This window comes from Uloborus diversus, chromosome 4, assembly GCF_026930045.1.
Source record: "Uloborus diversus isolate 005 chromosome 4, Udiv.v.3.1, whole genome shotgun sequence".
Taxonomy (NCBI): Eukaryota; Metazoa; Arthropoda; class Arachnida; order Araneae; family Uloboridae; genus Uloborus; species Uloborus diversus.
In genome coordinates this window covers 59,803,832-59,828,052 of record NC_072734.1, presented here as the reverse complement: position 1 = coordinate 59,828,052, position 24,221 = coordinate 59,803,832, and positions in this window count along the sequence as shown.

Sequence of the window (24,221 nt, the reverse complement as noted above, 5' to 3'; positions counted from 1 at the left end):
AGTACATACCTTAATATCCAAAATGATTCAAAATCAAATAGTATATATATATCACAAGATCGGTCGCTGAGAAATACTTTTAATGCTATAAGCGTAAAGATTTTTCTCAAAATGGCGTCGAAATCTTCTCGAAAGCAAACTATTGTTGTAGACTATTGTTCCAACAGATTGTTGGTAACAATCAACTTTCATTGTTTGCAGAGTAAAATATTTAGCAACAATATGCAACAATAGTTACGCAATGCTCCTTGTTGCGTTAAGTTTGGTTAAAACTTGCCAGGAAAAGCAACTCATGACGCAAAAGTAAAAAATAATAAAAATTTGGCCGGAGAGTAGAATACATCGACGATATGCAGGAATAATCGACAATAGAAATTACTGATTTTCTTATTGGCGACATTCTGCAACTATGACACACTGTATTTGTGGCCATGCTTGGTCAAAGTTACATAAAAACTAATTTTTTGGCTATTATTCAGTCCTTTAACGACTTAAAAACTGAAAAGGCATTAAGCAAAATTAAAAGTTGCAAAGCCAATATGATCAGCCAAATAAACTCATCCATTCCGTCTGAATTGTTCCACCGAATAAGATCCCCCACTAAATATCATTAAAATGTCCATTAATGCTTAAAATACCCGCTAAACAAATCTATCAAGCCATTAAAGAACAATAAAGTTGCATCGAGAAGCCACGGTTGTACGTGCCACTTAAAACATAAAAGTTTTTATCTTTTCAAGTGTCATAACCAGAAGCAGTTTCATCACAGACGGAAACTTTGCACACATTTCTAATGGGATAAACCAGGACCATATACCAAGAGGGGGGATTTACTCATCTTGCGCCGAGCTTTCGCACCCCCAATTCTTGGTACAAGATGTTTCACACTCTTTTTTCCGATATCTTCACAGCCACAGGCTTCTCACTCACCTTCACTCGCCTATCCTCCAACTCGATATTATGCACTTTTTCGAAGATTTCCGTTGTGGTTGCGGTTTTTGGAAGTGACTCACATGGGCCATTTATGGGGCTTTGGGAGACTTCGGGAACCGCTGCACACTTTTTAACGGTTGACATGGAAGCAGTAAGAGTCTAAGTAAACGTTTTTCAGAGCGGGAAGAATTTCCAAGTGGTTAATCCAATCAAAACGAAGAATTTTATGACCGCACTTAAATTAAGTTTACCCTCGTCGTGATGGCCTGATCGGTAAGGCATTGGAGTTGGGGCCGGAGGGTCTCGGGTTCGATCCTTCGCTGGTCGAAGAACCACAGTCGTCATTATTGGTGACTGGGCGATATTAAATATGCTCGTGGTCACAATGTCCTCCAAGTGAAACGATACCTCTGAGGGTGCTGGACCAGAAAGTTATTCGGCTCCTGGCCTGGTTCTAAGCTCTCGAACTGTCCATAGATGGCACCACCATCTATTCTGTTGTCTTCTGAAGGCAAGGCGCCTGGCACGCAGTCCTTCATAGTTTGAGGGCCAAAGGTCCCTTTGATTGTTGAAGTTTACCCATTTTAAAGAGAAACACGCTGGACGTCCGTCTGCTGCAAAAATTCGTGTAAGTAACCTACAATGGAGGACAAGTTGAAACTTTTCACACGAACTGCCTTTAAACAGGAAACATAAATTTTTGCTGTTTGGAAGGTCATTTCTGTGCCAGGCTGAGAACTTTTCACCTTGCCCTCGTATAGTAGTATCCGTGTCACCCCTTAATATAAATTCCATCTTTATAAGGAAGTCAACTCATTTTGGATCAAATCGTGTTTTCATTCACTGGTAACACGGTAAAGTTGCTTCTCTAAAATTGTGAGTGGTTTTAAATTTTCCATATAAGGTTTTTTTTGGGGTTAACAGTTTTTTGACCAAGTTCATACCAACAAGTGTCTTGAATTTTTTTCTAACTTCTTTGCAAATCTTAAGTTTTAGCTTTTTTCTATCAACGTAATGCTTTTGAGTCTAGAGGAAGAGCAGGGCCTGCTCTAGTAGTTTTGCTACCCCAGGCGATGTTGACAAGTGCCACCCACGGATCTTAATAATGTATATATATATATATATATATATATATATATATATATATATATATATATATATATATATATATATATATATATATATATATATATATACAGGGTGCTCCTAAACGACGCATAAACTCTGCACTGCTCGATTCCTTTTTGGGAGTGCATAAAAACTGCGCACCCGATACAAGGGAAAAACACTTTATTGGACACATCAACAACAATATTTGCATATGTTTCCAAACGATAATGTTTAAAACGTCATTATACGTATTTGTTGTATACGTAATGTACGTATACAGCTGTTGATATGTCCAACAAAGTTTTTTCCCCTTGCGCCGGCAGTGACGTCATACTTTGTTTATGGATCTCACAGGAATGCTTCTTTGGGCAGTTTTTATGTACTCCTAATGAGGAATCTAGCTGCGCAGAAATATGTGGTCATTTTGGGATACCCTGTATATATATTTCAAAAAAACATTAAGCATAGTCTCAATCATTTTTTTCTTCTTTTTCTGCTTTCTTACGTTTTGTCATCATGAAATTTGCCGGCCTTAAAATCTGCCGCCCTAGGCGGTAGCACAGGTCACCTACCACAGGAGCCGGGCCTGAATAAGAGTATATTTTTCGAAATCTTCATCGAATCAAACTGACCATCGGATCAAGAAGAGAGGAAGAAATTGCTTACAGTTTAACTTTAATATACTTTAATGAAGACACTAATAATTTTAATGAAGACACAACCTAGTAAGCTCACCACTCTCGTTCTCTCTGCTCTCTTTGTTGTTTATTTTGCTAATTTCCCAGAAAAAATAGTATATTTTTGAATTCATGTTTGAGGCCTTCAATGTACTGTAAACAGATAAACAGATGTAGTACGACGATTTCTCCCGGGGGAGCTGAGCCCGTCTGAAATATTCCAGAAGGAGTCAGTGCTCCCCCAGCTCCTACGCCCATGTTCTAAGGAAGGTGTAATCAGGAATCTCTTCTCAACACCTTTATAGGAATAAATATTTCCTTTTAGCATTAGGTTAACTTTTTTAGTTTTTTCTGTAAAATGTTGAAGTACTAAGAGTTAATTAGTTCATATTTTTTTTCAACTGCGCCTATCAGTATGTGGCCTACAGTGTGTTCCAAAAGGAACTTTCCCAATACATAAAGCCTAAGTGGTCTTTATACCCCCCCCCCCCTCTTCCTGGGTCTTCTGACACAATTGGGCCGAATTCTACGACATGGTTATTTGAAGGTATGCGCTGGAGATTGTGGTGATTTTAAACAACGCAAAGCTATAATGAACGAATCTCGAAATTTTCGAATGGAATCACCCACTTTATTTTCCCCAGTACGATCAGGGTATTGAAAAACCATAAATAGCGTGTGACGAAATTTTTTTGTTGGCACATTTAAATATCTGACTGAAAAAACACTCTTTCCACACTGCTTAAGAAGGCTTTTTGTACAAGTAAGGTAACGGCACTTGTAACAGACAAGGGTCCAGTAACAGACAGTCATAAGTTTGGATTTAAATAATAAGAATTTTGGGCGGGTAATACGGATGTTGTTGTGGCTTATGAATACAGTACAACCATCTAGTGTTATCAGAGTAATTTTTTTTTGAGCTAATTGGTATTTACAAGGCAGTAGTGGAAGGTTATACAGCCGCCACGAGGTCAACTGGTGTTTCATGTTCCTTTAAATTTAATAAGGCTTTAGTTCTAAAAATCAGTGGTATGCACATAGGGGTATACTCCATATACGCCGTATACTCTCAAACCTTTTTTAGACATATAGTGTATGCCCTCAAGCTTCTCATATTATGACATATTATGTATATGATATAACTGATTACTGGGAGTATACCCTCAGAAAATTTGATGGGAACATCACTGCTAAAAATAAAAGAATCAATACTCTGCGTGTGTGGTGAGGTGGGTGATGCATATCATTATTTATTCGATTGTACACTGACAGATCGCCTGTATTTTACAATGTTCCACAAATATCTCAAGACAGCAAAGAATTAGACAAGCAATCACTCACCCACACAGCACTCGGAAAATTAATGAAATTTTCAAATTATTGTCTTCAGAAGGATTTCTATTTCAAAATACCACGTAGGCCCTTTTTCCTAGTATTCATTTCATAGTGTATTGACAACTTGTTATTTATGTCATATTTATTGTATTTTATATTTTATGTTAAAATTTTAAAATATTCAAACTTCTGTATTATGTTATTTGTATTCTGTATTATGTTATTTGTATTCCGTATTCTGTTACCGTTTTCTAAATTCTCTATTCTGTTACTTTGGAATTAAATAAAAAAGGTTGCAACTTCCCGAAGGTCCCTAATCTGGGAAAGTCACTACTGTAATAGGAACAGGGGACCCTCGGGTGTGATGTGATGCTAAAAATAAAGAACTTTTGCACATTTTGAAGAGAAGGGAATTTTATTCATTACTTGCTCTTTCCTCATCCCATCAGTTACTGGGTATCATCGGATTTTTCAGTGTGTTACTGGGGGTCGGACCTTTTTTTGAAATTGAGCAAATAAAAATAGAATTAACTAATTCAGAAGATCCAGAAGCAGCCAAACGTTAGCTGAGATGTAGTTGCATGAAAGAAAAATAGTTTAAAAAGTTAAAAAACATTAATTACGATGTCTTAAGCGTGTATGTTACTGGTGTCGTTACCCTAATGATTTTCCTCTTTCGTGTTGCCATTAATCCATTATGATGCTTTTCTTTGCAGATATTTTGCAAAAGTAATTTTCGTCAGCCTCCAATAGTTCTAACTCCATTTGTGGCACTTTAAAACGCTGATCAATTTGCAAGTAAACAGTGGGTGACCCATTAGCAATTCTTTCCCTTTAACCATAGCTATAAACACTACACTGTTTAAATTCATCACAGGCTCCTGCGAGTGCCGTCAAAGAACTATGCGTGAAATTATGGTTCGATTGGTTCAGCTGATTCGATGAAAAAATACTCACGCATATTAATTTTATGCGTCAATGGAAATCCTCGATTTTTCTGCAAGAGATGAAACTTGTTTGAATTTTCTATGGTAGTAAGAACTTGAACTGTAGTTGTTTTAACTCATTGCAAGTTAAAATGTATATGAACCCTTGGTTAGAAACAGCACGTCATTTTTAACGCAGTCATTATTACAGTATAAAAAGGTTAGAAAAATAGATTACTTACTTGTCGCATTAGATAAGCTTCACAATTTGACTACTCAGAACATCGATCGTATGAACACAAATTTATGAAACCGTGTTATAATTTTTAGTAATTTACCTCCGAAATGCAACTTTTCGTAATATTTCATAGTTTAATTCCTGAAAACAACTACAAAGGTATTTACTGTTCGATGAGCATAATACATCATACAGTAAATTTCTTCTGTATGATGTATTCTACAAAGGCTAGGCACATCCGGTTTCCTGAACAGCTTTAATGACGTTTAAAGCTGTTCGGGAAACTGGATATGGAAATATATGTTGCACACATATTTTATTCGATTACACAATTTTGAACTATATTTTTTACCAGATTGTGGATCAAGAACCTTGCAGTGAGTTTTAGACAGATTTCAATTTATAACGAAAGAACTGTGGAAGCCCTTTAGTTTTCATACCTTATTTTCATGCGATTTGTTTCTGAATTCTTTGTAAGTTGTAAACATTCACATAAAACTGAAAGCAAATATAGAAGCTTATTTCCCTTGAGAATTTTGCAGTGTTTTTAGAGGCTTCAATACATTAAGTCTATCAAAAGTAGTTTTTGCTTTTTGGTGATTGAAGTTTGTCTTACTGGGGGGGGGGGCATTAAAGGTACGAAATATTTGCATTAAATTCTTTTTATTTATTTATATATTTTTTGCTTGATCAAAAAAAATAATAAATGCTTAGTTCAATATTTAATTCTTTTTTTTTTACGATTGTGAGTATTTTTTTGAAATCGAGGTTACGATCCATTAGTCGTTTTATGTCATTGCTGAGTTTTCCCTTGAATTCCTTCATAATGTTCATCCATAAACTTCACTAATGATTTCTCTCTGCCTTCCTTGCCGTAACTCTTTGGACTATTTGAGCTTCGTCCACTGCTATTTTCCGTCATGAAAGGTTAAAAAAAGTCTCCGAGTCCTAAAGCCCGGAGGTAGAAAGTAATCCTTTTGGAGCATCATCAATTGGGTACCAAAAATAAAAATTAGACGTTGCCATGACGACCTCCATCCGAAGAGGGCTTCGTTGCTTTTTTAGTGGACAAATATTTCTAAAAAAGACTTCATACATGGGCTAATTTAATCGATAGGAATTCGCTTCAATTAGCCTCGTCTTCAACGCGGAGATTTTTATTTATTTATTTATTTATTTATTTATTTTTTTTTTTTTTGAGGACGAGCTATTAATTACTTGATTCATGAATGTCTAGATTTTTATTTTTAGTCTGTCGAATGGAAGTTGTGTGACTCCACTACTTTCTGTTATAACTTCCGTAAGATATTTTGAATAAAAACCTGTAAAGTTTTTTAATTTATCTATTTTATATTGATGCAACATTAAATAAAATTTCATAACATGATATTTTTCCATCTAACATATGAAGTCACTTTGTTCCAAGTATTCTATCAGCTTGAAGTGTTTTAGCTGATCTAGTACGTTTATTTAGACACTAGCACAGCACATAGTGTTAATTTTAATGCAGTGAAGCATTTATGGTAAAATATTTATAGTGAAAACTATGGCGTTTATTATAAACGTTTGGCTCTTAAATAAAAATTCATTCCCCCCCCCCCCCGAAATTTGAGAAGACTTTTTAATATTTTTTCAAGTACATTAGTGGGATTTGCAGTTTTTGTAAAGAGAGGCAACAAATCAAACGTATACAATAGAAGAAAATATAAAGCTAAAAGCTTCAGCAGAGAGTAAATAGTAGGAAATTATTAAAAAGTTAGGGTATTTTCGGTGCAACTGCTCTTCCCTGAAATTGATTAAAAAAAACCTTACTCTGAAATGATAACAATATTTTTCATTGGTTAAGAAGATTTTTTTTGTTTGAGCTTGTTTATGCAAAGGTCACATAGTAACTTGCTCGTAAACGATTGGTCTGGACTGTTAAACTTTTGGGATACATACCAAATTTTACATTTCATAGTCTTTCCAACTTCATTGTGCCCTTTTTTCTCCATTGAGAAAGCTTCCTGTCGGAGCACTCTTAATAGTTTTCTGGTTTGCTTTTTATAAAAATGCTTTTGAGCCTTAGTTAAGAATTTTATTTAGCTCAATTTGCTGGAAAAACGACACATTTCGATTACTACCATACAAGACAGATTTGTCAGGCATCAGCAAATCAAAATCTTCATTTATTTTGTTTTGGGCTTCCTTGATTCCTTTAGTCCTTGAGTCCTTTAGTTTCCGGGGAGGGCGGAGGGGCCAAGGGTATATCCCTATGTATGACATAATTACATAGTAAAATAAATACATACACGCATATCTTTCGTGTCAGGGAAAACGGCATTAAATTTCCGAAAGAAATTCAAATTTTCACAACCTTGTGTTCAAGGTTGAATTTTTCTCAGAAGTAGATAAAGAAAAAAAAATTTGGAAAACAAAAATACAACTTGGATTTGTATGTGCATTTGTTTTTCTTTATCAGCATTTTTGAGAAAAAATTAACATTGAATTCAAGGTTGCGAAAATTTGAATTTTGAACCCATTTTTCGTTAACATTGAACATACATAACAGGGAAAATGTCTGGGAAAGCATTACAGGGCAATTGTCGTTGCCTTCTTTTCCCTTAATGACGAAATCGGCTGTGTTGATTTTTTTTTTTGCAGTTTAATAAAACAATACGCGAATTACATAGCCAATGCCAACTAAAACGTATAATGTGATAGAAATTTGGAAATGCAGAACGTATTTTTAAAAGTAATTGCTTATCTTGCAAATCACGATGAATTAGTTCTGTAATGAATAGAAACCACGATTAGTAAACAACCTAGGAGCCACGAGTTTGTGTCAACGTTGCAATTAAATGATGTGCAATGAATCGACATTGGAAGCATATCCTATCCTAATCTAATGAATACGAGCAGAGAATCAGGTTTTATAATTCTATTTAAACCAGCATGTTAAATACTTATTAGATGAAGTAATAGTAATCCCAATATTTTATTACATTTGCTTACTATAATTAATAGTCAGTCTGACTGGCTGTTTCGATAACTTGGTGAATTACGCTTCAACAATTCATGTGAACTACATACAGGTATCTTCGTCAATGGAGTGGATAATAGATCTTTGAATTTATCCAGTAGTTCAATTGATATTTATTCAACGAAGTAGAACCGTTCAAAGTTTTAATCAGAGCATCATATATTTTAAAGCATGAATATTTCAAAATTTCGTTAATTTCTTCCACAAACGGCACGAATCTCGTCCTTGTTAAATGGATGAAACAGAAACTCATAATTCTTATTAATGCTTCCTATAAACAGTTCGGATGCAAAAGTTATTGAAATTCACCCATTTTGTGTGATTTGGAATTCCATTAACATTTGTAGTTCCAAATAATAATTAAAGATTTAAAAAAAGTAAAAAAAGGACATTATTGTGAAGTTGAAAAGAAGTAAATGGCATGTGGAAGATAGAAAAGGTTTTAGATCACATCATCGTAGTCGTCACTAGATGGCGCAGGTAGTGCACGTTCTGCCTCGCTTGCTTGAGACCCTTACTTGAAGGATTCTGCAAGAAATAAACTTAGATCAACAATCCCTTTGAAAAATTTTAGGATATTTGCACACATTTTCATCAAGAAATGTGTGGCAACATAGAGAACCCTGTCCTTCTCTGCTTAGTTATTAATACAAATTTTTAAAAACCCTACTTTGCTGAAGAATTCAGTATAGCTACCGCATACTACAAATTGCAATCACTAACAATTGTTTCGAAGAAATAAAAAAAAAAAAAAACATTTCTTTTGTGCATAGAAATAGAACTAGTGGACAAAAATAGAATAAAGACACAAATAGAAGAGGTTCGTTACGCAATTCTGCATTTTTTCATTTTTTGTGTATAACACCACATGCTAGTGTGTCAAGACAATCGTTTCAGATTGAATATTTGGTGGAAAGTTAGTAAATACAACATTTCTCTTCAAAACAACTTCTTTTTTTTAAAACTAACCAAGCATCCAGGAAGGCTCTACTCTGGTTAGTTTTTAGTGAGAGCAATCCTTTAGGAGTTCCTATGCCGCCTCCATAACGTGGTTATATATATTATTTTGCATTTTCTGATCAAAAATAATATTGTCGTAGAACAAGTAGGTACAATACAAACATTATGTTACTACTCTCAACTTTATTTTAGAGCCGAAAACAATTGAAATTCTAGATTGCAAAAAAAAAAAAAAAAAAAAAAAATGCTTCATTAAACAATTATAAAGAAACAAACTGAGTTAAATTGTACATACAGCTTCTAGTTAAATTATTTTGTCAAAATTTATGCTGCTTGAAACTGTATTAACTAATTTTTAAAACATTTTTTGAAGTAATCGTTTTTATGAAAAAGATTCCTTCCCAAAATATGTTCCTTTTTCAACGATACGACGAAAATGTATGTCAAAACCAATATTCATATGTTATTTCCATCTTATCTTAAAATTCATTGGGGGGGGGGGGGGGGGAGGGGGGGAGGTGCAGCAGTTGAACTCCCGGGTAAATTAAGCCATGTATCAAGTTATTGCTAATTAAGTATCTACCGTGATAAATGTTTTCCGAGGGGTCTCTCTTGAACTTTTTAGTGGTCGGCCGTGTTCTGAATCTTTGACAGAAAAACTTATAAATATTTAACAACAATAAAAAATAAAATATATAAATGAATATCTTGCACAGCGAAAATGCGTATCAAGTATGATTTTTTCCATGTTTTTCTCCGTGTAATTTTAATACAAAGAGGACATCAGTTAAAAATATCTAATGGTTTTGAGATTTTACTCAAAGTTCAAATATTTATTCAACCTATAACACTAATTGTTAATTTGTGATGTAATGTTGTCAAATGTACCAATATTTGAAACAAAATTCTTCAAGATGCATGATCACTTTTGGCCCAAATATGGGCCGTAATTAGCATTTGTTTAGGCGTAAAAACTTTTTTTTAATGTTACTATAAAAAGGAAATTGGAACGAGCTTTTTCGAAATAATGAGTTCATTTTCAAAACTGCTTTACAACTATAAAGCAGTCTCGTTCATTATTTTAAGTAAAAATTTTGCTGCAGATTTGAAAAATTTTATGTTACTTCTGACATTATTGCAAAAAGATGTACATTCTCTATATTTGAAAGGTGTTTTCAAAGAACGACAGCGATATCAAAGTACGACAATCACAATCGTAACACAAAAATATAGAATTTTCGAGAAATTAACGAATTCAGAATAGGTCTACGAAATAAACTGTCTTTAGCATGCTCTATGCTCTTGGGTAATAATGTATATAAAGATTTTAAAAGTATATTCCATTTCTATTTTTAGCGCATTTCATTTGCAAAACTTTTTTGTTGTTTGAGAAATCATTGTATTTATTTATCCATTTATTTTGCTACGATTAAACTATCAATAAGCTTTAATCAGAGAGAAGGATGTACTCAAGCGTAGTTATTATTATTAGCATAAATTACGCCCTTAACTTATTAAATGTTTCTGAATGAGTGAGATAATTATTAAATCTTAGTTCCAGGGAAAAAAATACGCAAATGGTGATAACATTATTCATATTCATTTTAATTTTGAAACACATTTTAAGTTTATGCATTTTACGTAATTCGATAATTATTTTTCATTTGAAATCCTTCAAAAAGAAGCAAATCCAAAATAAATAAATTAATAAACAAGCAGTTATTATTGTGCATGATAAAAAAACCCATGAAGAATTTGATTGAAATTTATAGTGGTTCTAAAATGGACGATCCTCAAATTTTTGCATAAACCGATGTGAAATTTGACTCATTCCAAGGATTTCAAAATCACTAACCGAAATACCCCCAAGTTTTAATCACCCGTTTTTTTTCCGTTACTTGGACACAAAATACTGTATCTAACGATTACATTTAAACAAATCAGTGTTTTCAATTCTACACTAGGTGATCTGAAAACATATAGGGTGGAATCAAAAATAAGTTTTTTTTTTGCAGCAAGTAGCTGTAACACCATTTTCTGCTTTGTGGCGTTGCTCCATCTGTTTCGTCAGCTGTTCCTCGAGAAACCAGGTGCAGTCAGTCCTTTGTCATTACCCCCCCCCCCCAAGCCTCTGAGAAGAATCTTTTTCAGGTGAAGAGGACAACCAACCTGCTCCTCTTTGCCATTTTTCCTCTCGAAAATTTATTTTCGGGAGCGCAAAAGTAGTTGGAAATTTCAATCTCAATGGCTTTTTATAAAGAGCCCTTTTTAATTACTTTAACTTTAGAGAAGTGCACGAAAAGGAACAATACATAAACATTTCAATTGTTTTAATTACTTCTTGAAAGTTTTGTAGTCCTCTGTTTTGAAAACTCAAGAGTCTCACTCTCAGAATTCGTCCGCGACGGAGAAATTTCTTTTTCGTCGCTGAGTTCATTATAACTCTCTAATAATGAGCCCTGTTATAACGAAAACACGGATTTAACGACGAAAGCAGAATTACTTGGTTAATACAATGCTAAATGTACGGTAAAATAACTCGCTTTTATCCGAGGAAATCCGGCTTTAAAGAAAGAGCAGTACTTGCGATTCATAAAATTAATTTCGATGTCCAGCTCAGTTTTTCGTTTCTTGGAAAGCTCCATATTTAACTTCAGAAGTCAACTAGGCATGGACGATGTCCTTCTTTTTAATGATTCGTTCGTCCGAGGATCGTTCACTTCTTTTAACCGTTCATTGAACTTGTTCATTTGAGCGATTTCATTCATTTAAAAAAGTTAGTTACATTTTTAAAAAGTTCATCTAAACTATCAAATATAAATATTGAAAATTATAAAGTAATTTGTTAATAAATATTTAAGAACCCGGAAAGTAGGCTATAAAAATAATAATACCTAATTAATTAACCTACCGGCGTAAACAAGATGGCGACAAAAAGCTGAAGAGCAAGTGATGTCGAATGTCGAATGTTTTATTATTAAATAGAGGAGAGAAACAAATTTATGTTTACTTGGGTAGTATAACTTGAAGACTAATATAAGTAAAACAAACGAACTGAAATAAATTGATTTCCTGTGCGAAGTTCAAAACCATTCACCATTCAAAAGAACTACCATTCATTTTTTAGAAGATCCTACTGTGCTATTCATATTAAGGAGTCGTTCTTTTTCACCCATTCGTTCATGAACATCATCCCTAAAATCAACCAAAAGTGAATGATGTGTCATGAAGCCTGTGAACAAGAGATGACGGCGTTTTTCTTTAATTTGTGGAGTATAAAATCAGTTGAAAAATATTTGTTGACACCTACTATATCACTTCAAAGATACTTTCGACGTTGAGGATATTGTAGTTCCAATCGAAGGTAAAACAGATGAAAAAAAAAAATAATGAAAGCAATAATGACAATAACGAAAAAGTGAAGATTTTCAAGATGAACCATTCTCGACATAATCGCTGCTCGATGGTTTTGATATGCCGAAAAACTTCAAGCTATTTTCGATGCCTAGGATGTAGATGACGATGTTTCGGTCCATGAATATTTCTTGACAAACAGTAGCCCAAGAAAGAGACAATAAGACAGTTCCAAGCAAATTAACCAACTGCCTTGTTAATGTACAGAAATATATGTTTAAAAAAGAAAAATATCTGACGAAGCAAGTTTGATTGAATTTTTATGATGTTTTTTCACACACCCGTTTATTTACAAACACTTGGTTATAACGCAAATATCTTAGTCCATTCCCACCCGTTGCAAGCGGATTTGACTATAGTTAAAAATCGGATATTGATACTACACTACTTCCTTTCATGATTACCAAATCGTTTGGTATGTTAATAATTCCAAAAAATGGGTGCGTGCCCGTGTACTTATGTACACGCGTGACAAGTGATACTTCTTAAATGCGCAATGTTTGAGATAGTTTCAAAATCGAAGAGGGTTGTTTCAAATTTAATGAGATCTGATGTTTATGTCGGCGTCTGAGATCTAAAAAAACTAAATGAAAATAAAAATACGGTGCGATATGCCAAATAAATTAATTTATTAAATAAATATTCATACTCCTAGACTGACGAACCAATGCAGAAAAGACTATTACAGAGGTCGATTTTGTAAATATCTATTATTTCAAAGTGAATCTCGTTAAATAACACCAAATTGACATTGGGTTCAGCTTCGGCATCGCATTTTTATCACCAACCTAGTGATATATGTACGTACTAGGTTGGTAACAAGCAATTAAAGAATAAAACTGTTTGATATGTAGTCAAATGATTGTAAATTTTTGACGTACTTTCAGTCTGCATAAACCAAACTGTTGAAGCTTTAGATTGCAACGAAAAAGAGAGTAGTTCGTCTTGAATGAAGAAATACGAAATTACAATGTAGATAGATACGATGATATTAGATTTCAAAACAGCCAAGTACGTAAATAAATAACATAACTCATCTAAAATACATCGATTACTCTAAGGTGTTAAGCATCGACCGTACGCATGTATGTATTTATATTCGCCTAAATGTCGCTTCTGATTGATGTAATTGTATGAATTCATTGCAGATGTCATATGGCCTTGATGGTGATGGCCTGAAAGATTCGAACAGTCTTTAATATTAGCATCATTTGACAACTGTTAACCAAATGTATTGAAAAAACAAAATGAAGCCAACTGGCCTACATCTTTTCAATATTTTGCCAAGCCTACAGACTCCTAGCATATTTCACGTCATCCCTACGTGAAATGCTGCACCGCCGGCGCGGCGGTTAGTTATAAATAAATGCATCCATTAACTAACAGGTAAAATAATTAAGCATCCTTAACACGCTTTCTAATTTTTTTTCAAAATTTTGTGCTTCTGTGGAGCAACTATAGTTATTTTAATGATAAGAGACATATGGACGGATCTAGATAGGCAGCTTGTGGAGAGGGTTTTCAGGAAGAGATAAAAAAACCTTTTGCTCATTTGTGAATGAAAGTGGATCAAACAAAACTATGTTCATTAAAAAATATTTAGAAAAGCTGGAGCACCCAATCACTTGAAAATTGCACTTTCATTAGCGAACATTTGTTAGCATGATTGTCTAACAGTAAGCAGTGAACTGCTTGATTTTTTTTTTTTGCCAATTACAAAGCCTTTATTTTCAACCAAATAATCGTGACTAAATCTATTCTTGTTGACGCAACTGCGCCTACTACCCTCCCGTAAACACATCTTTCGTTGCGATGTGCTTGGAGTCTATTGTTATCAGAAGACTGCCATTGTTTTCTTCTCGTTGATTTAAATAGATCTTGAGTGGTTTGATTGAGATTTCAGCGCTTCAGTCATTAGTCGCACTGCTTCTAAGACACCATGGACTTTTTTTCTATTCTCTAGCTTCGAAAAGAAACTTTATGGTTTAACTGCAGTACTATTATATATAGACCTGTGAGATAGTAGCGGAGCTACCTGCGATTCCCTCTTAGTTTGTCAAGTGGCTCAGAATTTATGTGGAAAAGACTGGGAAAGTTTTTGAAAGAAAAAAAGGCAAAGAACAGAAAGGAGTAAGCTGGAACTCTTACCGCTTATTATTGTAGCCCTTAGCTCGGAGAATGGTTTCTCATCTTTGTTCAAGCGACATATTTATGCTTCAAACACTTCATCTACCATACCTTTTCTAGCACTTTAAGGTCTGTCTGTCTGTGGGAAATAGCATGTACTCCCACGAATATCTTAGCTATCTGAAAAACACAGAAAAAAACTTTTGTCTTACTTTATAGATTCGCACATTGAGAGATAGTAATGGAAGAAAGTGATGAATTAAGCACACCTCTGAAAATTGGGCTCAAAAATTGTCGGTCTTTGCTTGAGAAGCAACGACAAAGATAGCAGATTAGACGTAATCAGAGTTTTTGTTTGTACGACGAAATGTATCTCTTTCATGATAAACTGGCACATAAATGTTATAAATGTATTTTCTTTTTCAAAATTATTTTTCATTAATCAATTATAAAATTCTTTAATACGACGAGACTGCCTGCTTTCTCTAAGCAGTCAAACTTTCTGCCTGAAAAAGCATAAACCTTTAAAATTGGTTGTTGGTCTGAACTTTGTCAAAAACGTTTAAAATTAATTGTATGTGGGTCTGATACCCAATCAGAGTTAATTGGGTGATTACTATAGGTATTATCGGGTAAATAGTTTATTTGATAAATCTATTATTATCAGGTCTATAGTTTAGAAATTCCAACAGTTATCAAAATTCAGCACTTGCAGAAATCTAAATGAAATTATGAAATCAGTTGCTGACAGGGCACATAAAGTCCTAAATTTTAAGATCGGAAATAATACATTTTAGGTCTTTACAAAAATTTCGAAGTATGAATTGACATGTCAAACCTTTTGCTTGGATTTTTATGCCTATTGGACCACGGTTTTCTTAGGTTTGAGAATAGAAATGTATTCAAGGAAGGTAAAAGTGCTGAAAAGAGCTGAAGAAAAGATTTCACTGTCTGATAGGAACAAGGGAAAACAATGATCAAAAGCAGGGTTTAAATGGGAGATAAAACAATACCTTTCTAATAAAAATAATTTGATGAAAATTTCTTCAAAAAGGCACAAAAATCGTAAATAATTGCTTACACGTGTTTCGGGTTCATAGGGATGCCTTTGTTTCACGCAGAAAGCGTAAGCTTATGAATGAAACATCATTCGTACATAACCAGAATAAATTTTGAACAAAAAGTTATTTGAAACTTTTGAGCTTTCTTAGCGTTGGTTTTAGCAAGATAAAGTTTAAATCAGTCAGCTTTTTAGCATTTTTTTTTTCTTGTACAAATTAAAAAACTTAACAGCATAACCTATGTCAATCGAAATATATTAATGCGCTTTCTAACACACTGCGTTTTAAATATGCTTTCAATATAACTGAACGAAGACTATGAGCAAAATAAAAAAAAAGCTATCTCCTGAAAATCCAAATGATACGTTATTCACAATGTACCCTGCGAATTCAAGTGGATCCACATCTGTGCAAAATAAACAACTCGGCCATATAAGATACCGCTGTCAATGTTGACATGAAGCAATTGCAACTGCTGTATTATCGTCGAAACATCTGTTGACCATTTTAACAGTTCAGCTCGTGTTTCAGAGAATACTAGGTGAAAAAAATTAAAACACCAGAAGGAGATCGTTTTAGAAGTTCTTAAATAGGCCTGTCTTTACTAATAAAATTTACCTTTTCATAATCAACTAAATCTGTTAAAGATTTTATTATTTGCAATATCCTTACACTAAAATGTTTTTATGCTACAAGGTATTTAGAATTACTTTTTTCCTTGATAACACGTTACATAGCGATAGTTCCGAGTTGCTTCCAACTTGACAGTTCATTTGCTTTTTCAAAAAAATTAGGCTATGAATGTATATTTTCCTCTTTCTGAATTAACAACTTCATGTGTGCATTAAAGCACGAACAATTGTGCAAGCAAATATAAAAGTTTTACGTTTGATTTCATTTCTCAGAAAATTAATATTACTGTGAAACCTGGCTGCAGCAATATCCGATGCAAAATACAATTCCAAACCCCTCTATAGTGATAATATTTTGTGGTCTCCCTTAATTTGTGTACAATATTTTTGATAAATCGATCTTCTGTTGACCGATATTCTTAGCAATCTTGAACCTGCGTAACAATATGTTTTTTTCTCAAAAGCGATCTTTTTTTTTTTGTACCTTTGCAAAGATAATTTAGTTTCAAATATCTTCGGTAAGCGAAAGAAAAAATTCTCATCTTTTTTTCTGCCTTAAACGGCAATTCCAACATATTTAATTCCTTCTATCCAATCAAAAATGTTCTATGCTGCCTTTTTCGAAACTTAATTTCCACCTATTATGGTTTGATACTTTTTCAAAAAAAAAAAAAAAACTTACCCTTGATCATAAACATATCAAATCAGCCATAACTGTTCTTTTTAATTAGAAGTAAGGGAATGTGGGGGAAAAGCGAAGACAATTTTCAACAAGTATGTTCTGGCCATTACAAAACTTTCTTTTATATCTTCCTTATTACTCTGATCCCTCCCTATCCCTTTCAAAAACTTGACGACCATCCCAATTCGGAACTCCAGCGCTCGAATACGCTACCTTGCGGTGATTTATAAAACTGCGAATGCAACTAAAACATTGCCACGTTGCGCTCCACGTGTATGTACACTGGCTCCCAAAAGTGTTCGTACACCTACGATTTTCAATGAAATAGGCCATTATCCATTGGTTAGAATTAATATTTCGGAATAGGTATTTTATTATAAGATCTATGATCTATATTTAACAAAACTACATGACAATTTTTAATAAAACATTAAAACATGATTTTTAAAAAATCAAAAACCAAAAAGTGCCGGAAATTTTATCTCACAAAAGTCTTCGTACACTTTGAAAAAATGTCAAAAAATTAGTAAATAATCTAACTTTTTACAAAGTTATTATTTAGTAGAACATCATGCAGTATCAACAAGAGCTTTTAAACGTCTGGGAATAGATTTCATTGTTTTTTCTTTCTTTTTTTGCGTAATTTCTGAGTAAGTGTTCAATCACAGTTTGAGTCTTACTGTTTCTAGCTCTATTTTCGTTTCAAAGCTGTATTTTCGTAATCTAGCCCCCAAATATCTCTAAATATGTTACATTAAGTTCAAATCTGGAGATTGAGGGGGTATTTCTAAAATTAAGGACAATTTTTGAGGCACCAAACGCAAACGTGTGCTTCTTATCGTTATCTCGATAAAAAACAAAGTTGTTTCCGATTACCAAATTTTGGGCTAATAGTTTAAAATTGCTTTTTAAAATATTTAAATGAACAGCATAATTCATTATTTAATCAAAAAATTCCAAATTTCCAAGTCCTGATGCTGTAATGCACCCTCACTCTAAAACACCTTCACCGTCCTGATTAACTGATCCAAGTAAGTTCTTCAGATTAAATTCCTCCTTTTTTCTTCTATTTACAATTATACAACAATTTAACCCAAAATGTTGAATTTATTTTCATCTATAAGTAAGACGTTGTTCCAAAACGTTTTGAGCTTATTTATCATTGATTTTGCGACGGAAAGCGTAAGTTCACTGTTATTCGCACGAACAAGAAAATTTCTGCAGGAAGAGACCCCATTTAATCCAGCTAATCAGAGAATTTGGCGAACAATTTTAGGTGAAAATTAAACGTAAAATGTTTCATTCAATTCTGAAGAAATTTTTTCAGCACTCAAATGTGTATTTTTCATAATTTTTTTTACTGTAAACCTCCGATCACGCATTGTTAACTTTGCCAGTTGACCTTTTCTTACCGTGTTTTCGATCCGATTCTTGTCTTTAAAGCATTTTATCAAGCACTTCACTATAGAATGGTATAAATTACCTAATTTAGAGACATTTCAAACCAATTTACCGCTTCTGTGAGGAAACAATTCAAATTTCGAATGGTGTTTGGGGTGTTTTTCAAATACCAGTCATTTTAAAGTAATAAGCACAATATTAAGGAATAAATAAACAAAAAAATAAAGCCAAATGACTTTTAAGGGTCAACACAATGCAAAAATAATAAAAAAATGACATATGATAGTTTTAATCATGAATTTATTCGAAAAAATTTGAGTGTACGATGACTTTTGTGGCGTATTATTTCTCCGTCTCTTCATTTTTTGACGAATTTTAAAAATAAAATCTGGCAATATTTTGAAAAAAACTACTGGGTTTTATTCAGAATGGCATAAGAATGGTGTGGAAAAAAAAATGGACTTCATATTCAAATTCAGTTTTGCGTTATTTTGGTTTTACTACAAAATTTCAAGGTGTACGAACACTTTTGGGAGCCACTGTATCTGTTGACGTAAACGCGGTCAGTTTGTTCTGAGTAACGCATTCAACATGTCTAAGAACGCCTTCAACAACAGAAATTAATTCGTCCCTTAGTAATATTCTCGAGCTTCTGAAAATAATGTTAGTTTTCCTTATTTCTTTCAAAAAAGTATTAAATGGTGGAAGCGTAAACAAGAAAACTCTGGATTAACAAAATTAGATAACGTTATACCAGGTAAAAATTTTTATTGTTTTGTATGAATTTGTAAGAATATGAGTTTTTTTTAATCTTAAATTAATTTAACTAATCATATTTTACAGCAGCATTTAGTTGGAATGGACAGTATGCAAAATATTTTCTTGAATTTATTATCGTAGAACAAAATGAAAAATGTTTAACCTAGAAAGAATTTACTTTATTCCTTTTATTCTCAGCTGAAAGGTTTCGCCAAATTTGTTTAGGGTTATAGTTTTGACAAAAATGTCAACAAATGCCGGAAATGTCACGAAACTGAACTTAATATGTACTAATGTATAGAAAAAACGGTACAAAATGAAAATGCCGTTCGAAGCGAACCAAAAATTTATGAATTTCGAATTCAACATCGTGAAAATGGCTGCTTCAGAACACACTTACTGTGTGTTCTGCATTAATTGTTTACTTTCGTAATACTTTTTGGTTTCTAATCTCTTTCTATATGGGTCAGAATAACCAAAAGACTTTGAAAAATCCTTTCAAATGAATAAAGCGAAAAAATCATACATAACAACAAAAATCACAACACTTTCAGCATTTTCTTCGTTACCACATGCGTTTGTTTTAGTTTTTAATTCCGCCATTAGGCAGTGACTGCAGTGCCCCCTATAGTTCGTTGGAGTTGCGAATGCCTGAATCATCACGAAAGCAAAGCAAAGAGTGTAAATTGAAAGTTATTTTAAAAGCTTTGCTTGAATTAATTACAAATGTTTTATTTGTTAAAAAACATAAGATGGCAACAGTTATAAATATTAAATCATTGAGATATATTTCCGATTATTTCCATTCAATTAGAATCACGAAAAATACGCAGACGACAGTCTATTACGACTCTTTTTTCTTATTGTTGCAATAATAAAGCTTTTTTCATTCGCCAAAAAAAAAAAAAAAAAAAAAAAAAAAAAAAAAAAAAACTTTGCGAATTTTTAAGATTAATTTGAATTCTGAAATTTTGAATTCAAATTATGTTTTTCGCAATCACGAGTTGCGGGCCCTACTCATTGGGGGCTATTGATTCTAGAAGCAGTTCCTGTCCCCCCAAGCCTACCCCTCCTCCTAGGCGGTTACGTGTGTATAGTTGTGTGTGTGTGTGCGTGCAGGCGTGTGTGTATAAGTAAGCACTCGTGCGTGCATGTGTAGGCTTGTGTGTGTGCGTAGACCTGTGTGTATGCACGTAGGCGTGTGTGTATGTGTGTAAAGGCTTGCGTGTATGAGCGTGTGTGTATGTGTGTGTGTGTGTGTGTGTGTGTGTGTGGTATGTGTATGAGCGCGCATGTGTGTAGGACATGGACGCCTCCGACCAGGAGAAGCGGATAGCTCAGGACCGGAGCAACCGCGCCGCCTGCAGAGGCCGGTGGGCGGTGGTGCTGGTGTCCCTGGTTCTAGCTGAAAAAGGAACCAGACGCCAAGGACGGTCAAATGAAAGCAATAAGCAATCGTGATTGCTCAAAAAATGCTAAATTAATTTGAATTATGGCATTTTGAATTCAAATTATGTTATTCGCAATCACGACTGTGTGTGTGTATGTAGGCGTGTGTGTTCGTGTCGAGGCATGAGTGTGTGGGTATGTGTGTGTGTATAGGTATGTGTATGTATGTGTGTGTATAGGTATGTGTATGTATCCGTGTGTGTTTGTGTCTGTATGCAGGTATGAGTGTGTGTATCTATGCGTGGGTGTTTGTATCTGTATGCAGGCATGAGTGTGTGTGTATGTGTGTGTGTGCGTGTGTATTTGTGACTGTGTGCAGGCTGTGCAGGCATGAGTGTGTGTGTGTATGTGTGTGCAGGTGTGTGTATGTATGCGTGTGTATGTTGGATATGGATGAAACCTGGAGACGGTTTTCACTAGAGGAGAAGCATAGTCAGGCTGGTCGACGGTGATGCTGCAGAGGGAGGCGGTGGGAAGATAAAATCATAGGAACATCAAAACAGTCAAATGAGAACAATAAGCAATCGTGATTTCTCAAAAAAAAAAAAAAAAAAAAAAAAAAAAGAAAAGAAAAAGAAAATCAGCACCTCTTGGAGCGATTGGCGCCAAAATCAAACCAACGTCTGTTTATACATCGATTCACAATTATTCCAAATTTCATCTAGAACGTAGCATTACTTCTTGAGATATGGCACTCACAAATTAAAAAAAAAAGAACTTTCGATCGCGCCACCCCTTTTTCAGCTTTTGACACCAAAATAGAATCAGCTCTTATACCCTCTAAGGGCTACTGATTGAAAAAATTTTGTTTGATTCTGTTCATTATTTCTTGAGATACAGCAATCACAATTTACGACAAAAAACGTTCTATAGCTCCACCCACTTTTGAGCTATTGACACCAAAATTGAATCAGCACTTGTACCTGTTAGGGGTAACGTATGGACCAAATTTTGTTTTATTCCGCCAGTTACTTCCTGGGGAATTGCAGATACGCATAACTCGAAAAAGGTCCCAGTGCTCCACCCCCCTCCCCCCCTTGGTGGAATTCGCGCCAAAAACCAATGGGCATAAGTCACATAGGGGCACATATGTGTACCATATTTCGTTCGATTTCATGCGGTAGTTTTTTTCTGTAAAGCGGCCACAAAAAACTGGTCACACACATGTGTGACACACACACACACACAGAAACACACACAGACTGACATTTTCCAAAAATGGTCGAAATGGACTCAGCATACCTCAAAACGTTCGAACCCGTCAAAATTCGAAATTCACAAATTGCACGAATCCAATACTTTCTTCTATATATTGGATATAGAAGAAAGTAAAAATTGATACTCATATTGTAATATTTTGTTGCAAGTCAAAAACTATTTTTGGTTTTTTATAATGATAAAATTTTTTTATTAACATTTTAAATCTTAAGTGAGACCTTCTAATGTTCGGTGAAGTATTGATCCTCGAAGATATGGTAGCCAATAATCGAGTAATGCTCCTGGCGTCATCAACAATGAAACTCGCGCCACGGCATCATAATTTGATAATACGTTTTAGTAATGTTTAACATGCATTGGAACGCTTTTTTGTGACAAAGCTGAGCTGGATCCGGTAACTTAACTGTTTTACTGGTAATGAAGAAATGAAAAAGTGGTCAACAATGAACACTACCTACTGGAGTTTAGGGCCAATCCACTGGAGTAAGGGTTAAAATTTCAACGATCAAAATATTACCAAACAGGCCATTGCTTCGTTCAAATGCAGAATCAATTTTCATCAGTCTTGACGGGCGTTTTTCTAGTTTAGTTAATATTAAGCTTATTTGAACTTAAAATATTTTGTACAATTAGTCTAGTACATGCGGGGCAAAGTGAAATAGTTTTTTTTTTTCGTTTATTCCCTGAATCATTTACTAAATTACTTACGTATTCATTTATTAAATTCATTTGCATTCCTGCATTTAGTAATTGCATTAGTTGTTCATTCATTCACTTATTTTCTTATTTATGCACTCTTTTACTCACTCATTTATTTTTCTTCATACATTAATTAATTTATTTATTCAAGATTATTCGTTTATTGTTCCATTATCTATCCATTTATTCATTCAACTTTTTTTTATTGATTTATTTGATGAAAAATATTTTTATAATCGAATGAAAAGTATTTCATTAGAAAATATTTTACTTTTCACCTTGCCCAATGGGAGACAAAAGTGAAAAAAAAAATTTTTCCTTTTTTTTTTTTGAAGTCACAAATTTACTGCCATACATTGAAAACATTGTTTCAATGCAAGTTTTATGAAAAATGACAATGTTATTTCTTTTATGTATTTTAATTTGCACAACAAATTTCGAATTTGTTCAATTTGAAAAATTTCAGTCATCTGAAGTATTTTATTTTGCCCCACTTCGCCCCCTACTTTGCTACTCGATGCATTGATACATTCCTTCACATTGTGTTGGGTCCATTAAGTACTAATGTATCGTGAGTTTTTACTGTATTTTCAAGTTAACATGACTTGTTAAAATAGATGCGAAGACATCTAATAAAAAATATTTGTTTGTTTCAAAATTCGTTTTACTATTTTATGAATTTTAATCATTCATTAAAGTCAAAATAATATTTTAGAAATTGCAGCTGCAAACAATAGAAGTATTAACGTTAATACTGACAGCAGATAACATACAAAAATGTCTATTATCAATCAGTGTTTTAATAAATTATGCGTATCATTTCAGTTTTTATGTGAATCACTTACTAAAGGCAACATTGCTGAGCTAGTATGCTACTAGGTTATTAAATTAGCTATTAAATGGTAGCTATTTATGTGCTAGTAAGCTGTAGTTGTAGGAGAGATTCGCAACTCCAGCGCTCGAATACGCTACCTTGCGGTAATTAACAATACTAAAGAAGAAGGTAAAACATTCCATTCCACATGTTTTCTTTGGGGTAAATTACAGGCTTCAGACAGTTTATGATGTAATTAAATTTCAGAAGAATAGAAAAGAAAGCTTCCCACAAACACGATGAAAAACTACTGTCATTCCCTAAGCGTCAAAGCAAGTCATAAGTTACGGCATGCCTTTTTTTCCCTTTTTCATCCACCATTCGACAGTGGCTGCAGTGCCACCTATACTTTATTGGAGTTGCGAATAGTTGTTGTCTTTATTTTTACCTTAGACAATTTTAATCGAATGAATTTCTAAAAACTGCTTCATACCTACTCATTTTATGAAAAAGAGATTGTGCTGTTAACTGTAACTTAACAAAAAGTAGTACTTTTTACATGAAAGGAAACCAAAAAGAAATGTTCAGTGTTAGGCTTTTTTAAGTTCGAAGTCCCCGATCTTTTCCTTGCTGTAATCCAGGGACTGCTTGAATAATATTACAGTTGAAATAGACACTATCAGTAATAACCCAGTTCTTCTTTGTTCCAAAGACTTTTGAGTTTTTGTGTTATCTTTCAAAAATACCACTTTCTATGATTGACC